The sequence below is a fragment of the Stenella coeruleoalba genome (genome assembly GCF_951394435.1).
Source record: "Stenella coeruleoalba genome assembly, chromosome: 13".
NCBI classification, from domain to species: Eukaryota; Metazoa; Chordata; class Mammalia; order Artiodactyla; family Delphinidae; genus Stenella; species Stenella coeruleoalba.
Window position 1 is genome coordinate 40213354 of NC_137159.1, and position 15074 is coordinate 40228427.

Consider the following 15074-nt stretch of genomic DNA (forward strand, 5'->3'; position numbering starts at 1 on the left):
CAGAAGTAAAAGGCCATCAACAAGGGTGTCAGACTGGGGCTCCTTTCGGCCTGAAACAGTCATCTCTGTCCTTCCTCATACTCTTTTTGCCAGTGTGATCTGTGTTAGAATTGTCATTCAAAACCTATGGAGAGAGTCTGATTCCAGCTTTGGGGCATTTTCATGGGTTCATGAGGTTTACATACTTCTTGAACTTGGATTTGCTGTTAACATTCTGATTGGTTTCCACCAAGGCTGGTAACCTTTTTATGAGCGCGCAGCGTGAGCTACCGTGCTTCTGAGGGGCGGGGGCGGCCGTAGAGCTCAGGAGAGGGCCTGTTTCATTGCGCTATACCACCACGCTTCTTGGTGGAAATAAACACCCAGATTACTGAAAGAATGGAGAGATTTGTTGGCAGTTCTGGGTCAAGGTAAGTCAGTAGTTACAATTTTTGTTTCTATTTAGAATTACACTGGGGAGAGGCTGCCCTCAGGTGCTTAGGAAACTGGCTCTACCTCCTTGTCACTTGGCCACAGAAAACTGAATGGGTTTGTATGCGCAGCTCCTAATATTTCAGGCCATTTACTTGTTTTGTAAGTAATGCAGCTTCTCCCTCAATTTTTGCACTTGCTCTAAACTAGATGACCATGATGCCTTGGCGAATGCCTTTTAATATCTAAGCTTTGTACATCTAGCGCTTGGTTAATAACAGGGAAAAAGCTCTGGTGACTTACCTTGGCCTCGAGAGGGAAAAAAACATCCTTTTAATAATCTGGGAGTTTGTTTGGATCAAAGGCATCCTGCATGTTACACAATCTTCTTGTAGACCCGCCCAGGTCACAAAGCGGCACCCTTGTTTTTTATGAAGTCAGCAAAGATGTATAGGGGCCAGCCTTGCTGCTTCTCCGAGAGCCTTCAAATTCATCTTTAATATGTAACCTACTAGCAGAGCAGAAACCCTCACTAAGTTGAATGGGCTTTTCTCTGAGAACTTTTCTAAGTGTATAACCTTTGTTGCAATTAAAGGTACGTTTTCTAAATGTCCTTAAAAAGGAGTGCACACCCATTTTTAAGGAGTCAAGCCACAATCTCTCATGTCTTCTCACTTTAAACTTTCTCTCTGACACTAAACTGGGACCTACTTGAGGGTAGAGACAAGTACATCGATCAGTGTTCCAAATAGAAGATTGGCTAAATACATGAGTCAGACTTGTTGAATACATGAATGGATGAAGGCTTGTCATTCACTAGTGAATCTCAACCAGGGGTGATTTGCACCCAGGGGACGTATGGCAATGTCTGGAGACATTTTTGGGTGTTAGAACGGTGGGGAGGGAATGCGGGGATGCTACTGGCATCTAATGGGTAGAGGATGCTGCTAACTCCTACAATGCCCAGAACAGTCACCATAGCAGAGTTATTTGGCCCAAAATGTCAATAGTGCTGAGACTGAGAAACTACCATATACATCCCCCAGTATCACACGCATTTGTCTGGAAGATGGCCTTTGGACTTTGGAAGATTCATTCAGCAAATATTTATTGAACATTTTCATGTTGAAATTCAACCATGGCATCCACCCAGAAAGCTCTCTGACATTTTCTCTTTCCTTTTACCCCACCTCCCCTTTGCCTGTGCTGCCGGCCCTTCCCTTTCTCCACAGTTTTCCGATAACCGTAGGGGGAATAATGAAAGTATACCGCAGGAGGGGATGTCTGGCGTCAAAAGCATGGTTCCTTCTAGTTACTAATTTGATTGTAGCCATGTTTTCTCTGGCCCATTCCTTCAGAAGATAAATATGTTTATGCTGCCAGTACCGCCCTCGCACAGCTTAGGAAGCCCTTCGGAGATGGGCATCGAAGGTAAAGAAACACATCACAGGATGTTTACTCCTAATGGTGCTCTCAAAAGCATTTGGGATGTTTAAACATATGCTTCCAGCATCTCTCCCTATCTTCACATTGCTGATAAGCTGTGGAAAAACTGTAAATGCAAATAACGGACTCGGTTTATTTTTAATTAGAAGGCTGCTGCTTATAGCTGAAATCGTGACACTACCAAGTATGTCTTTCTCTCATTTGGAAGGGAAGAATGGAGAGTTCCTAGGGTTTTGAACTTGCGCCAGGTTCCCTGAGTCTCTTGGTCTCTGAGTCCCTGCAAATCCAATGTCATTCAGTGGCATGTGACCATGGGATGATCCTCTGCACTGCTTAATAATGTTTTTAGATGTAGCAAGTAGCGCTGTTTTTTCTACAAAGTTGAAGAGATGTTTTATTTTTCCTTTTTCTTCATATTTAACTGTTAATATCTATCCCTCAATTTAATAAAACTTGTAGAGTCATATTTATATTTAAATTGTTTTTTTAGGTACATGGGTAAGTAATGTTATATCGCTCACTATCTCCCAAATACACTTTATTCTGGGAATATAATATTTGTCCATAGACAAAATTTCTGAGGCTCTTTTTTTCCCAGCTATAAGATGACATATAGACAGAGCTAGCCTGGTATTCTGTTATTTTAGGATGTCCTGGATGTTGGGAACTTTCACTGTTGTCTCAGACTTCTAACGGAAGTGGAGAAAATGCCTATCTATGCAATACCCAACTGTGGAAATCCCTGGTAGTGTGACAAAGAACAACCACATGAAGATCCAGCTCTAGGCCCATATGTCCCCCAAAATGCTGTGATTTATGAAGCGCTACCTGCTTTGAAAGAGACGCTTCTCTCTTCTTCTCTGATACTTGATTTCTTTTCCGTACTGAGTTATTAACGTTTCCTGTTCTGCAGTGGTATGCCAAGCTTAAATATGATGACCCATGGAGAGAAAACTTTATGCTTAGACTATAGTTAGAAAGTCTAAGAGGAGAGTTTGATCGTTTAAATGGATGTTCTGGCAGGAAAACAGGTTTAAAGAAAAGGAAATACGAAGAGATATTTTAGAGCTGTGCTGTCCAGTATGGTGGCCGCTAGCCACATGTGGCTATTGTACCCTTGAAATGTGACTAATCTAAATTGAGACACAGTGTAAGCATAAAATAAATACTAGATTCCTAAGACTTGGTATGAAAAAATGTAAAATATCGAATAACATTTTATGTTGATTGCATATTGAAATAATTATATTTTGAATATATTAGGTTAGATAAAATATAGTACTAAAATTAATTTTACTTATTTCTTTTTCCTTTTGTGATGTAGCTGTTAGAAAACTTAAACTTACATATTTGGTTCACATTTGGAATCTGCATTATTTTTCTATTGTATGATGCTGCTTTAGAATGCTGTCTAGGAACAGCCTTGCCTTCCAGAGCACATTTCCATGGCCTAAAAGTGAATTTGGCCTAAAGTTTTAAATTTTCCATAGTTTGGCTTAACCCGAACAATACCGTAGTTTCAAATTCTATAAGCAGTAAATTCCAGTGTCACATTAAAGCCCTAGAATAGGGGTTTCTCTTATGTAATCAAGTCAGCGAGTAGATGCCACTGTATCTCCGAAAACTATAAAATTAAATGCGAAGTTCTGAGTGTGTGTGAACTCCACTGGAAAGTTTCTTCAGAATCTCCTGAGGATCCCTGACCAACACCTGCGTTGTGTATTTATAGGGGACCACTATTGCTATAGAATTGAATGCTGGCTGAACCATATAGAAGTGAAGCTGGGCAACATGGTGGTGTGCCTTGATCTCAAACAGTTTAAGAACTCTCATCCACGGCGAGGAGTCTAAGTGTGGTTCCACCTCTCTTTTCTTCTTTAGTCCTGGATGACTTAACTGTTGCCTTTAGAATAAAGTTCACATTTTCCAGGATGGCATTTAAGGCCGATTATATGTGAATTGTTTTCTAGTACATATCCATGTATGTTCCACCAGCAAAAGCTCCATGGTCTCAGAATCTGAGCTCCCTTTAAAAGCCATGGCTTTGCAGATGCTTTTGCCTCTTCTTGAAATTCCACCAAACCTTCATCCATCTAAATTCTACGTAACATTAAACTAGGTTATAAGACAGGATGGGGAGAACATATTTGCTTATTTCTTCTAGGACTAATACATCAAACATACAAGGACTTCCATAAATTAGTAATCAAAAGAAATAAATACAATGGGAATGTAGGCAAAAGATAAAAACAAGAAATTCAAGGAATAGCAAGTTATGATCAGCAAACATGAAACACTGCTCTATCTGTAAGAACATTTTATTTAAATTTTGGTGTTCTGATGTGCTAGATATCGTTTAAAACCCTTTCCATAGACTAGTCACTTAAATAAACACAAATAAAAATAGTAACAAATGCTACTATTGGTGATGTAGGAGAAATGGGCACTCATATATAATCAGTGGACTAAAATTGTGCAAACTTTTTGAAAGCTATTTTGGTACTATCTAATCAAAATTTTAAATGCACACACCCTGTGACCTAGAAATCACACTTCTAAGAATCTGTCCTACATAAATATTAGGAGGTTTGCATAAAAGTATAGGCACAGGGCTTTCTCAGTAATGATCTGGATTGGTTAAATAAATTCTGGAATAATCCTGTAATATAGTCATCGAAATGGAATCAAATTGACTAGTATGTGAAAAGAAGTATATGCATTGTTAATTGGAAAACATACATAGTGTAAGATATATAACTTGATTTTACTTTTTAAAACAAAGTATTATGTGTGTATATGTAGAGGTACTAGTGCCATGTTTATTGAGTATTTACTGTATGCCAGGAACGGTTTATATTCACTTTCTCATTTATTTCTGAAAACAGACTTAGAATACATACTTTTATAAACACCACTTTACATATTAGAAAAATAACACAGAGAGAAGTTAAGTAACTAGCCTGAGGTCACAAAGCTAGCTGGTGGTTGAGCTCTGACTTGAAGCCAGCCAGCTAGATTTCAGAGCTAGTTTTCTTAACCTCTGTGCTTGTGTTGGGAGAGAAGGTGGAGTGGCACATCTACAGGAGAGCAAATTACAAGTGTTAAAGCCTATGCACTGCACTGATAACACTTTGTAAGCTGGGACTGAGAGCAGGGAGGAAGAGACTTACACTTTTTTGTTTTATACACTGCAGTAGACTAAGAAGGAATGAAGGTCAGATTCAGGGTGATTTTTCTATTTTGTGCTTTTCTATACTTTCAAATATTGTCTCCTTTCTATATATTCAAATATTGTCAATTGAATATTGAACGTGTGATGCTTTTGTCATGGGGAGCATAATCTCTAAGTGCTGTTTTGAAGTGTTAAGACTCCGTTCAGTCTCCAGGAAGCCTTTCCCAGTCTTTTCAGTAAGAATCAACGGTGTTCTTGTCTGAGCTCCCTTTGGAACCTCCCCTCATCGTGACTTGTATTGTATTTGTTTTGATTATGTCTTTTTCCTGCCCTGGACAGGAAGCTCATTGAAGGCAGGGATGGCATGTAGTAGGCATTCAGTTGCCGCTGTCGAATGGATGGTTGCACGGGTGGATGGATAGAATGAAAAGGGCATGGGTGCCACTGAGGAATTTTCACCTGGAGCGTCAGCTTCCTTGCTGTGTTACGAACTCAACGTTCTAACAGGTGGCACTGCTGGCACCTCTCTGACTCACCAGGAGTGCCTAGCTTGATGCCGGGATGAAGCAGGGCCAAAAATGACAAGTGCTGCTATAGTTCATGTAATTTTCTCGGCAGAACTTCGGGCTTAAGAAGAAGAAGAAGAAATGTGGCAAATCAATTGTTTGAAAATTTGTCAGCCTGGGGTGGAGATTATGAGAAATGGCCTATTCATAGCAGAAAAGAAAGAAACTCAGGAGCAGCCTTACAAGGTCGACTCTTTTACTGCAGCCTGCTCTGAAGATGAGATAATCCCTGATAAAATAGAAGAATGTGTTGTAAGCTTTCAGTTCAGTACCTGGCACTTGGTAGGTATTCAGAAAAGGTACCTGTGTGCATACGTATCAAAGGAATATAGCTTCCATCAATTCTTACAGTAATCCTGGGAAGGAGAATAAAAAACTCACAGGCATCATTTATTATTTTGTACGATTTGAAAATTTATTCAAGAAAACAGCTATAATCTATAAGAAAGAAAAAAAAAAGAAATGGAACTCACTTGATTATTGATCTGCTCCTGTATTCTCTCTCTGTCTCTACCCTCAAAGATAAGGGATTGATTAGTTAACTGGGGAAGCAATCATACTTCTGAATTATCAGTTTGACGCCACTGTAAACTTGGAGTAATTATTTCTTAAAAATAACTGTGCTGAGTTGAAAGTACAGGCTGTGTCTACAGCCCTCAGCAACAGACTTGACTGGTGGTAGCCACAGGCAGAATTGGCCTCCGTGGTCTGCTGATCCTGGCTTAACCCTTTGAAGGCCCAGCTGGTTTTCAGGAGATGTGCAGAGGGATGGTACTTGCAGGGATTTTCCTTGCATGTATGCTTTCTGTGGATCACTCAATTAATTATAATTGTCCTGCCCTAAAGAACATGGCCCTCGGCAGACTAGGGGGTGTGACCCTCCAGGGGGTTTATTTCAAACCTTATTTTACGGAGGGCAAGTCAATCCATGGACTCTCTTCCTCAATATTTAATCAGTCAGCAGGAGTTTCAGTGTCACAGCATCTCAGTCTTCACCAGAGAGTTACTGAGTCTTTGTGGTCTCCTTCAAAGACAAGAAAGCAGGCTGTGCTTGCAGGTCAAGAATAAGCAGGGTAGATGTTACTCTCCCAACGCCCCCGCCCACCCCTCCTTCCACTTCAGCAAGGGCCAGGATATTTTGAGTGGGCTAATTGCTCAAACCCAGGAGCAGGAAACCTGTTTGTAGCATCTGTTTTGGTGCAAGTTATTTGTGGAGGAAGAGCACCAATGGAAGAGGTAAAGAAGGAGAAAGAGGATGCGGAGGTGCAGCAAGAGGAAGAGGAGGAAGTAGAGGAGAAAGTGGGGGAGGGGAAGGGGAAGGAGACAACTATATGATGACCACTTTAATCAGAGTCATCCCTAGAGATATTGAACTATCCTTTGATCAGGTACAGGGCTCATGGCAAAAAGTACATTGCCACCCTCTCTCCCCACAGCCCCCAAATCTCTACCATTTTATACAAGGAAAAGGATGCTGAATGTCAGAGAAGTCCTTATAGGAGACAGACCATCAAAGGGTGGAATATGCATGTGTGTTAAGGATGGAGGAGACTTTCTTGGTGGCGGTGAGGAAAGGGGTTTCTGGATTGCTTGTTTATATGCATATAGGTCTTAGGTCATTTTTTATAACCTTATGGAGAGCCACTTTCTTTCTTTCCACAGCCCCTCTAGGAGCCATTCAAACTGATGGTCCTAGTTGCGTGAGCCTTAAGAGCAGTTCTAGCTCTGGGCTTTTGTTGAAGACCATTCCTTGGTCCTTGAGTTGTCCAGAAGAATTTCCTCATAAATATAGAGGCAAAGTTTATAATATAAGGACCACCGTGTGTTTTTGAGTGCCTACTACATTTTTGTACCCAGTGCTAGGTGCTGTACAGAATACAAAAAAAGTTCAGAATCTTTGGCCTCAACTGATTTACTACCTCGTCATTAGCCGAGATTTTCCTATAAGATAAATACTTAAGTCATTTAATCATGAAAGTTTTGGGGAGCCATTTGTGAAACACATAAATTGCCAGGTACTGGGCTAAGCGGTAAGGTTTAATAATCAATAAAACAGTTTTTGCCTTGAAGAAGCTGTTGGAGAGAGTAAATATTAAATTGTGTGGCATGCACTGTGAGACCATCAAAATTCAGAAGACTGAGGGACCAGCACAGATTTTTCGAAGTCATGGAGACCAGAGCACACTCCTGGTAAATCCTCTTTGAGTGGTCCAATCTCAATGTGCATTTGTGCATTCATCTGGTAACTTTTGGGACGTAGTACAGGTGTTTCAGCTAGAGTTTGACCCCTGGATAGGAGTTTGATGGCAAGAGAGGAAGGGAAACTTCAGAAGAGGGCTACATGAGTAGACAGGTGAGATCTCAACTAGGAGCTCCAGAGGGTTCTTGCTTGTCCTCCCATGTTATAAATGAGGAAACTAGGGCCAGCAAGAGGGAAAGGACTTGAATTCAGGACAGGCAGCCTGGAAAACTATCCAGGTCGTCAGGATTCCTTCTGCCTTTACTTCTTTTTCTCAAGAATGGAGCACTGCACTCTCTGAGCACAGAGGAAAGCTTGAGGCTCTCCAGGGACAGAAGCCTTGGTACAGTCCATTCTGGACATTGAAAATGCCAGCAGCTTGGAGTACATCAAAGAGTAAGTGAGGATGAAGAGGGAAAAGAACAAGAGGAAAGGGAAGGAAGGGAAATAAGAAGGAAAGGAGGAATAGATATGTGCATCATGGGCCAGATACTCTGCTAAGCTCTTGAAGTGAATTTTCTCCTTTAATCATCGTATCAGTCCTATGTACAAGGTAGATATTGCCCACCTTTGCACATCAAGGCACTGAGGTTCAGAATACTTATATATCTTGCCCAAGCTCACAACCCAGCCAGTGGTGAGACTAAGAATCAACCCCGTATTTATCAGGTTCCTGAGTTTGTGCTCTAACAGCTGCATTGACTGCAAGAGGAGAGTATCCAGATGACCTTACACTTTGACCCCTGTGGTGCTGTCCTCCCTGCCTGGTATTTTGAGGGAAGGTGAAAGTGCCAGATGTCCTGATTTTTCACTTGAAACTTCACTTAATCTTCATCCCTCTCTAAAGATGTTATTATAAGCCCTGTTTTGTAGAACAGGAAACTGAGGCTGGGAGCTCAAGCAAGTGGATTCAAGTCACCCAGCTTGTAAAGGACAGAGCTGATATTCAAACCAGATCCTTTGACTCCAAATCCATGTTTCCTCCTTTATAGTGTGAGTCTCCAAGCCATGGAAAGGAAAGATCCTTTGCAGGTATTTGAGGGCCAACTATAGCATGTCTACAATTTCCAGCTTGAGATGGAGCCCAGAACCTAAGAATCTTATCAGCTTTATTTCTCTGCCTGCCCTCAAATTCTTCCCTTGTGTTTTATCTTGGAGACAGTTTTTAGGAGTTGAATATGACCCGTAATTCAAGAACAAGATTCCCAGGCTCCACATGTCCTGCTAAAAACTCAACTTCATAGAGGTGTCTAGGCCATGCAATCTGTCTGCATAATATCTTTCCTTTGTAGAGAAAGATATTAGGAAAAAGATGACTCTGTAATGGCAAAGGACATGACAGGCGCCTCCGTTATCATATGATAGCCATCTGCTTAAGGAGTTAGAGCTACTAATTGGTCTCTCACCTTCAGTATAAAAAATGCACCTCCAACTTGGGGTTATTGTACAGTTCACACGTCAAAATCTACATTAAACGAACCTTCAAGCTGTGGCACAGACCACAACTTCTTTTTTTTCTTTATTTCTGTCATGGAAATTGAAATGACTGCCAGGAAGGCATGGAGAAAGCTTCTGCGACAGATGGAGGGATTTCTGAGGCCAGGGAAATCTGTACTTTGTATTTCTTGGGGCTAGTTTGAAGCACTCTCCAAAGAGCCAGCCTGAAATGCTTAGGGAGGTCGGTCATTGAGTTGCTAAATGTAGACTGTCTGATAGCATTAGGATTTCAGCGTGTAATGCTCTGATAAAATCCTTGTCCTCATGAAACTTATACTTTTCTAGGCCTTTACCTGTCTATGTCAAGATGGATTCTGAGGTAAAGGTTGGACTTAGAAATAGGCAGAGAAAATGCTGCTCACATAGGATAATTTAAGGACACCTCAAAGTCTGCCCCCCCATCCCCCCAAAAAACTGTTCTGTCAACTTGTTACAGTGTCTGAAATATCACTATTAGAGATGCACTACTGTTCTGAATTTTGAATTTAGAAATAATCCCCTAGTAAAATGCACACATTCTTCATCATGTATTTCTTTCTTGTTCTTCCCAGTACAGACTTCTAGGAAGTGGGGATGATGCAGTGGGGGAGGCAGTGATAGTAAAAATGAAATGGTCCACAGTTTTGTTGAGGCTGGGCCTTCGCACAGTATTGGGATTGAGCATCTTCTTTAGACACCATGGCAGTATTGTAGGGGCACAACTTCACTCAGAAAACCTGACAGGCTAGAGAGTGATTGATCTATATGAAGAAGAAGCCCGTTTGTTTCTGCAGTCAGGAGGGTCCCAGATCACTCCGTCTCATTCTCCACTGCTCCCTGAATATCTGTGGAGTTAACTACAGAGTAACAATTGCTGTGACCAACTGATTACCTTCATAAAAGTATGTTCTTGTTTCCCCAGAGCCACCAGCCCAGTGGAAATCCATTTACTACTTGGGTCTGCAATTTTCTGTGGTTGAACCAATGAGAAAGATGATGACTGCAGGAAAAAAAAAAAAAAAAAAGATAAAAAGTTCTTCCAAGCCATGACTAAGGTAATGAACAAAAAAGCTTGTGTGACCCCAGGGTTCTTTGCTTCTATTTCTTCAAATGACTTAAAGGCAATGACCTAATTCATGGGCTTTCATCCTGCCGTCACTCCTAGTTGAAATGTCCTCCTTCATCTTTTCTAATCATTTAAATCCCCTGGTGCCTTCCAGGTGTAGAACAAGACTCATGTTCTCCATAAAGCACTTCCTTTACATTTTTGTCTACATAGTTCATTCTTCTGACCTTTTATTGCTCTTATCATCTCCTTAGACTCTTATCATTTTATTACTCTGCAGTATTATGTATCAAGTTCACAGGCATTCTTTGTTATCTCTCTGACTAAACTATAAACCCCTTAAGGAGAGGGATGGTATCTTATATATCTCTAGTGCTTAATGAATTACACAGCACTGTAGCACTTTCTGAATTTAATTGAATTGACCCATTTATCGCCAGTTCAGCTGCCGTGCTAAGTTGCCAGCCTTGAGTTGGAATGAACAGGGCCAAAAGAAAAAATATTAAAGTTGATCAAGTCTTCAGTAGAACAGCTCCACTAGAAACCATAAATTCCCCATGAAGGTCAGATGGAGAACATGCTTTGACTACGTAACCCTGGATCACTGTGAGCCAGTGGGTGAAAAAAGGTGAGGGGTGGTTTAGAGGAAAGGAAGAGAAAATTAAAGAAGATTAGGGAAACTGAAGACTATATTTTGAGACTATAACCAAGAGGACAGTCAATCATCATGTGTTTCCAGGGCAAGTGTTTGGCAGTAAAGGATGGTTTTAGAGGAAAAACACTGGGACAGAGAACAGGTTGTTCAGCTGTTGATGTATGAGCTCCTGGAAATAACTGGGAGAGAAGAACAGTTCTGAACTGGAAAAACACCATTGTGGAAATGAGAAAAAGTGGATTGGAAACTCCTGGCCTAGAGACTAGAAAATATAGGGCATACTTTGGGTAAAAGATTGTACAGAGCCAGCCAAGGTGTATCTTGAAGACTATCTAGTAGCGTTACGCACAGTTACCCACAGAGAATGCATGGGCCATTGGGGGTCTTGACTACTTTCCCCATTCAGGAAGGAGGGGTGGAAAACCACTGACAGGTGGAAAACCTCGAGGGGTGGGATGTGAAGGAAAGGAGACTGTTGGGAGTTTATTTCAGCCAAGAGCTGATTTTCAGCTGCCCTAACCCATGGTAAGGCTGCAGCCCATCCATCCCAGTGGGGCAGATTATCCCTTGGATAAAGACAAGATTGGGCTCTGGAAAAGAAAAGGCACGTGGAGAGCAAATCTTTACCCCTCCATTCCCATCTCATTCCATAGGCATTCAAGAGCTTGGTGTCCCTACAGGGTGTGTCAAATAGATTACTTCTTTTTGGCTGTGTCTACCTGCCCTGAAGTTTGCTCATTTCTGAGGATGAGATTTGTTGTTGCTGCTGGAGGGAAAATGGTCTGAACTTGGGAAAGACTCAGAAACCTATAGCAATGCTTTCATTCTCTTTCTGGGACTGATATCTCTCCATGTCCTTGGGCAAGACCCTCTGTTTCCCCATCTCTAAGATGGGATAATAACTGCTCTGACAGAGATATCATGGGAATAAATCTATGTGCCATGCCTCTGCCTTTGAAGTCAACAAGGATGCGTTATCATTACTATAACCACCCTAACTCTGTCTCTTTGAAGACACAGGCGTAAACCTGGAGGCATCTCAGACACATTTAATTGAGTCCATTTTTCACCCAGTAGAATTATAAGAAGGAGGACGAAAACATTTGAGTGGGAAGAGACAGCCATGTGGGTGGAGGAGGAATAAAATGGTAAGGGAAGATTTTCACAGTCCTATTATAGTCAGAAGCCCAATAATAATTACGTTACTCAGGAGCACCACCTGACTGTTTTTTAAAATATAAAGACCCTTCATGAGCATTCTGTAAACATCAGTGAAAAATTTGGTGGCCTCTGGGGCTGGAAGCTGATTTCAGAGGCACCATTTACAGGTGAGGAAAAGGAGCCATTGTCAGGAGTCAAATGAGGAACAGAAAGTTGGAGAAATTTGCCTCATAAGGCGGGTTTGTAGCCCACACATCCCACTTTGGTGGCAAAACGGTAATTCCAAAGAGAATTCCAACTTTCAGCTGCATGCCTTTGTTATTCAAGATTCAACCTCAGCACAAAACCTGTGGGTGATTTTTCCCTCTTTCTTTTCTTTTTTCTTTTTACTCTTTCTGGACTGATTCTATTAATTTCCCTCAATGGCACGTACAGCCCTGCACTGACGCTGCCATTGATGATCTCCTTATTCATCTCGTAGCAGAGAGGCCATTTGGATGAATATATGTTCCCCATTTTCTTTGCATTATAAATTCAGTGTTGTGGGAAAAGGAGCGAAATGTAATGGCAAGGCCTCCACAGAGAAATGTCCCTATCTGAGAAGAGGAGTTTTATAGGGGGGAACAATTGACAGCCTCTCAGTACAGTGCGCACATTTTTCTGTACAACTGCATCACCACTAATGATAAATGAGGAATGTTTGATAGCTGGCTCCGTTGTCTGACAGCTACAGTTTTGGCCAGAGGGCCGTGGCAGGCTTTAGACTTCTGTTCAAAATGAGTTAAACATATTAGGCATTATGAAGGCACAGAAGCCTCGAGAATGAATGCTGAAATGAGGGATCCGGGTAGGCTCCTGGGTACACAACTTGCAAAGCAGATGTCATTCTAATAATGTGTGATATAGAACATGCCTGGCCTAAACCCTGCTGGATGAAGTCTGAAGCCCCATTGGTGATATTTAATGCCACTTTATGAGGGGCCACCTTATACAGACAGTGCCCGCCGCATGTGGGATGCTTAAGGTATTTTGCCAAAGGCACCGGGAGGTATCTGGAGTAAGTAGAAGTTTTATTATTTTATAAGCCTTTACTTTGCAGTATTTCTGTTTCCACATTATTGTGGGGACTTTCTGCCCTAACCCTTTGTCGAGTGAACTTGATGAGTGGCTTGCCGGTAGACTGACGGATAGCCCTTGCTGTTTCTGGAAGAAAAGGCTAGCTCCCTACCTAAATGCATTCTTCAGAAAGCCCTCAAAGTGGAAATACAGCTTTGCTACAAGCATTCTTTGAGCAGGGACTTTGAGGCCAGCGTACAAAAATATTGCCATTCTTCAAGTGGACCATTTCGAGGGTAATAGAAGATTTGTGTAGAACGCAGCTACTGGAACACATTTTCTCCTTCCTTTACAGCTCCCGATGCTGGGGACCTACCAAAGCTTCCAATTTTGGGGTCCCTTTCAGAACATTCTAAGGTCAACAAGGCTTGTGAACCTTAACCACAGCATCAGTGTGGATCTCGCTGCCCCTGAAGTCCTAGAAAATCTAAGCTTGTGAACAGTGATGGCCCAGGGCTGGAAGTGATTCTCAGGAGGGGGGTGTGCAGTGCAGACTGAGAAAGGTCATTGCTGAAAACGATGAAGTGATAATAAGAGGACCCAACTTAAAACCTAGCCCATTTTACAGTTCTTTTCCAAGTACATTCACATTTACAACTGACATACTCTATAAGGCATTCCAGAATTTCAGAACCACATAATTGACCAGACTCGTGTGCTTAGGAAAGCCACCACGCCTTGCATTTCTGAGGCAGCGTCTGTTCTCCTCATCCCGGTGTTCTGGGCAGCGCCGTTTGTTGAAGGATCTGTTAGGGGAAGGGTCTCATATTAAGTATTAGTTATGGATGCAATGGGTGAAAAGAGGTAGAGTTTTTAATCTGTTTGTTTGTTTGTTTGGCTGCGCCGCGCAGCTTGTGGGTTGTTAGTTCCCCGACCAGGGATCGAACCTGCACCCTCAGCAGTGGAAGCATGGAGTCTCAACTACTGGGCCGCCAGGGAGTTCCCTAATTTTTTTTTTTTAATGAAGGAATGTTTTCATTTTTTTTGAGAGCTTGGAGAAATAGAAGCTGGATCAATGAAACAACTTCCCAGCACGTCTGCAAAGTAACATAACCAAGGTCAATTACTTCAGAATTCAGAACTAGCTCTCTGGACAGACCTCTGCTTAACAGCCTGTGCGATTAAGCAGTGCCCTCTGTCAACTGAAAACGGTCTGGACGATGCCCACAGCCTGCTGTATGTGTGTGGCTAGGAAGGATACTCTTTCATATGCAATTGCCTTTCTGTCACCATCAGTGGAACCGTATGCTAATACGTAGTCTGGTTCATTTGTTTTCCAATGGGTCTATACATATTTTTCTTGTTATTGTTATTGTGTGATTTAGTTAAATATTTAGTAATTGATGAAGTACGACTGCAAGAATAAGGGGGTTGCTCCTCTGTTATTGAAATGCATGCTTTGGGACCACTTGATGAAAGCAAGACACTGAAAAGAAGTGTGCTGTTGGATTAGGCGTGTGTGAGACATCTGCAAAGGATTGGGGGAAGAGCATAAAAATTAAGAGCACTTTACATTCGCATTGCTTTGCAAGTGTTTTAGTTCTCACCCCGCTTTAGAGGAACTGGAACTTGAAATTGTAGCGGATGGAAGCTATGGATGTGGTCTATGCAAGAAAGAAAGAAATCAGCTCCAAACAGCTGATTCAAAGGCCATAAACTACTTTTATAAGCTTTAAGATAAAATAAATGTTTAAAGTCTATATAGATGATTTTTTGCAGTTCATGCTTTAACAGACTTTTTCCATTCATTATCCCACTCTAGGTCC

At 41.6% G+C, this 15074-nt stretch overlaps 1 long non-coding RNA gene across 2 annotated transcripts in view; it reads left to right on the plus strand.

The window, feature by feature from the left end:
- LOC307196579 overlaps window positions 1-15074 on the plus strand; it is a 596584-nt gene that overhangs the window by 547632 nt on the left and 33878 nt on the right. For both annotated transcript variants that reach the window (XR_013831170.1, XR_013831171.1), the window contains one exon: window positions 10233-10365. This is a non-coding gene — a long non-coding RNA (uncharacterized lncRNA). The remainder of the gene's footprint in view (window positions 1-10232; window positions 10366-15074) is intronic.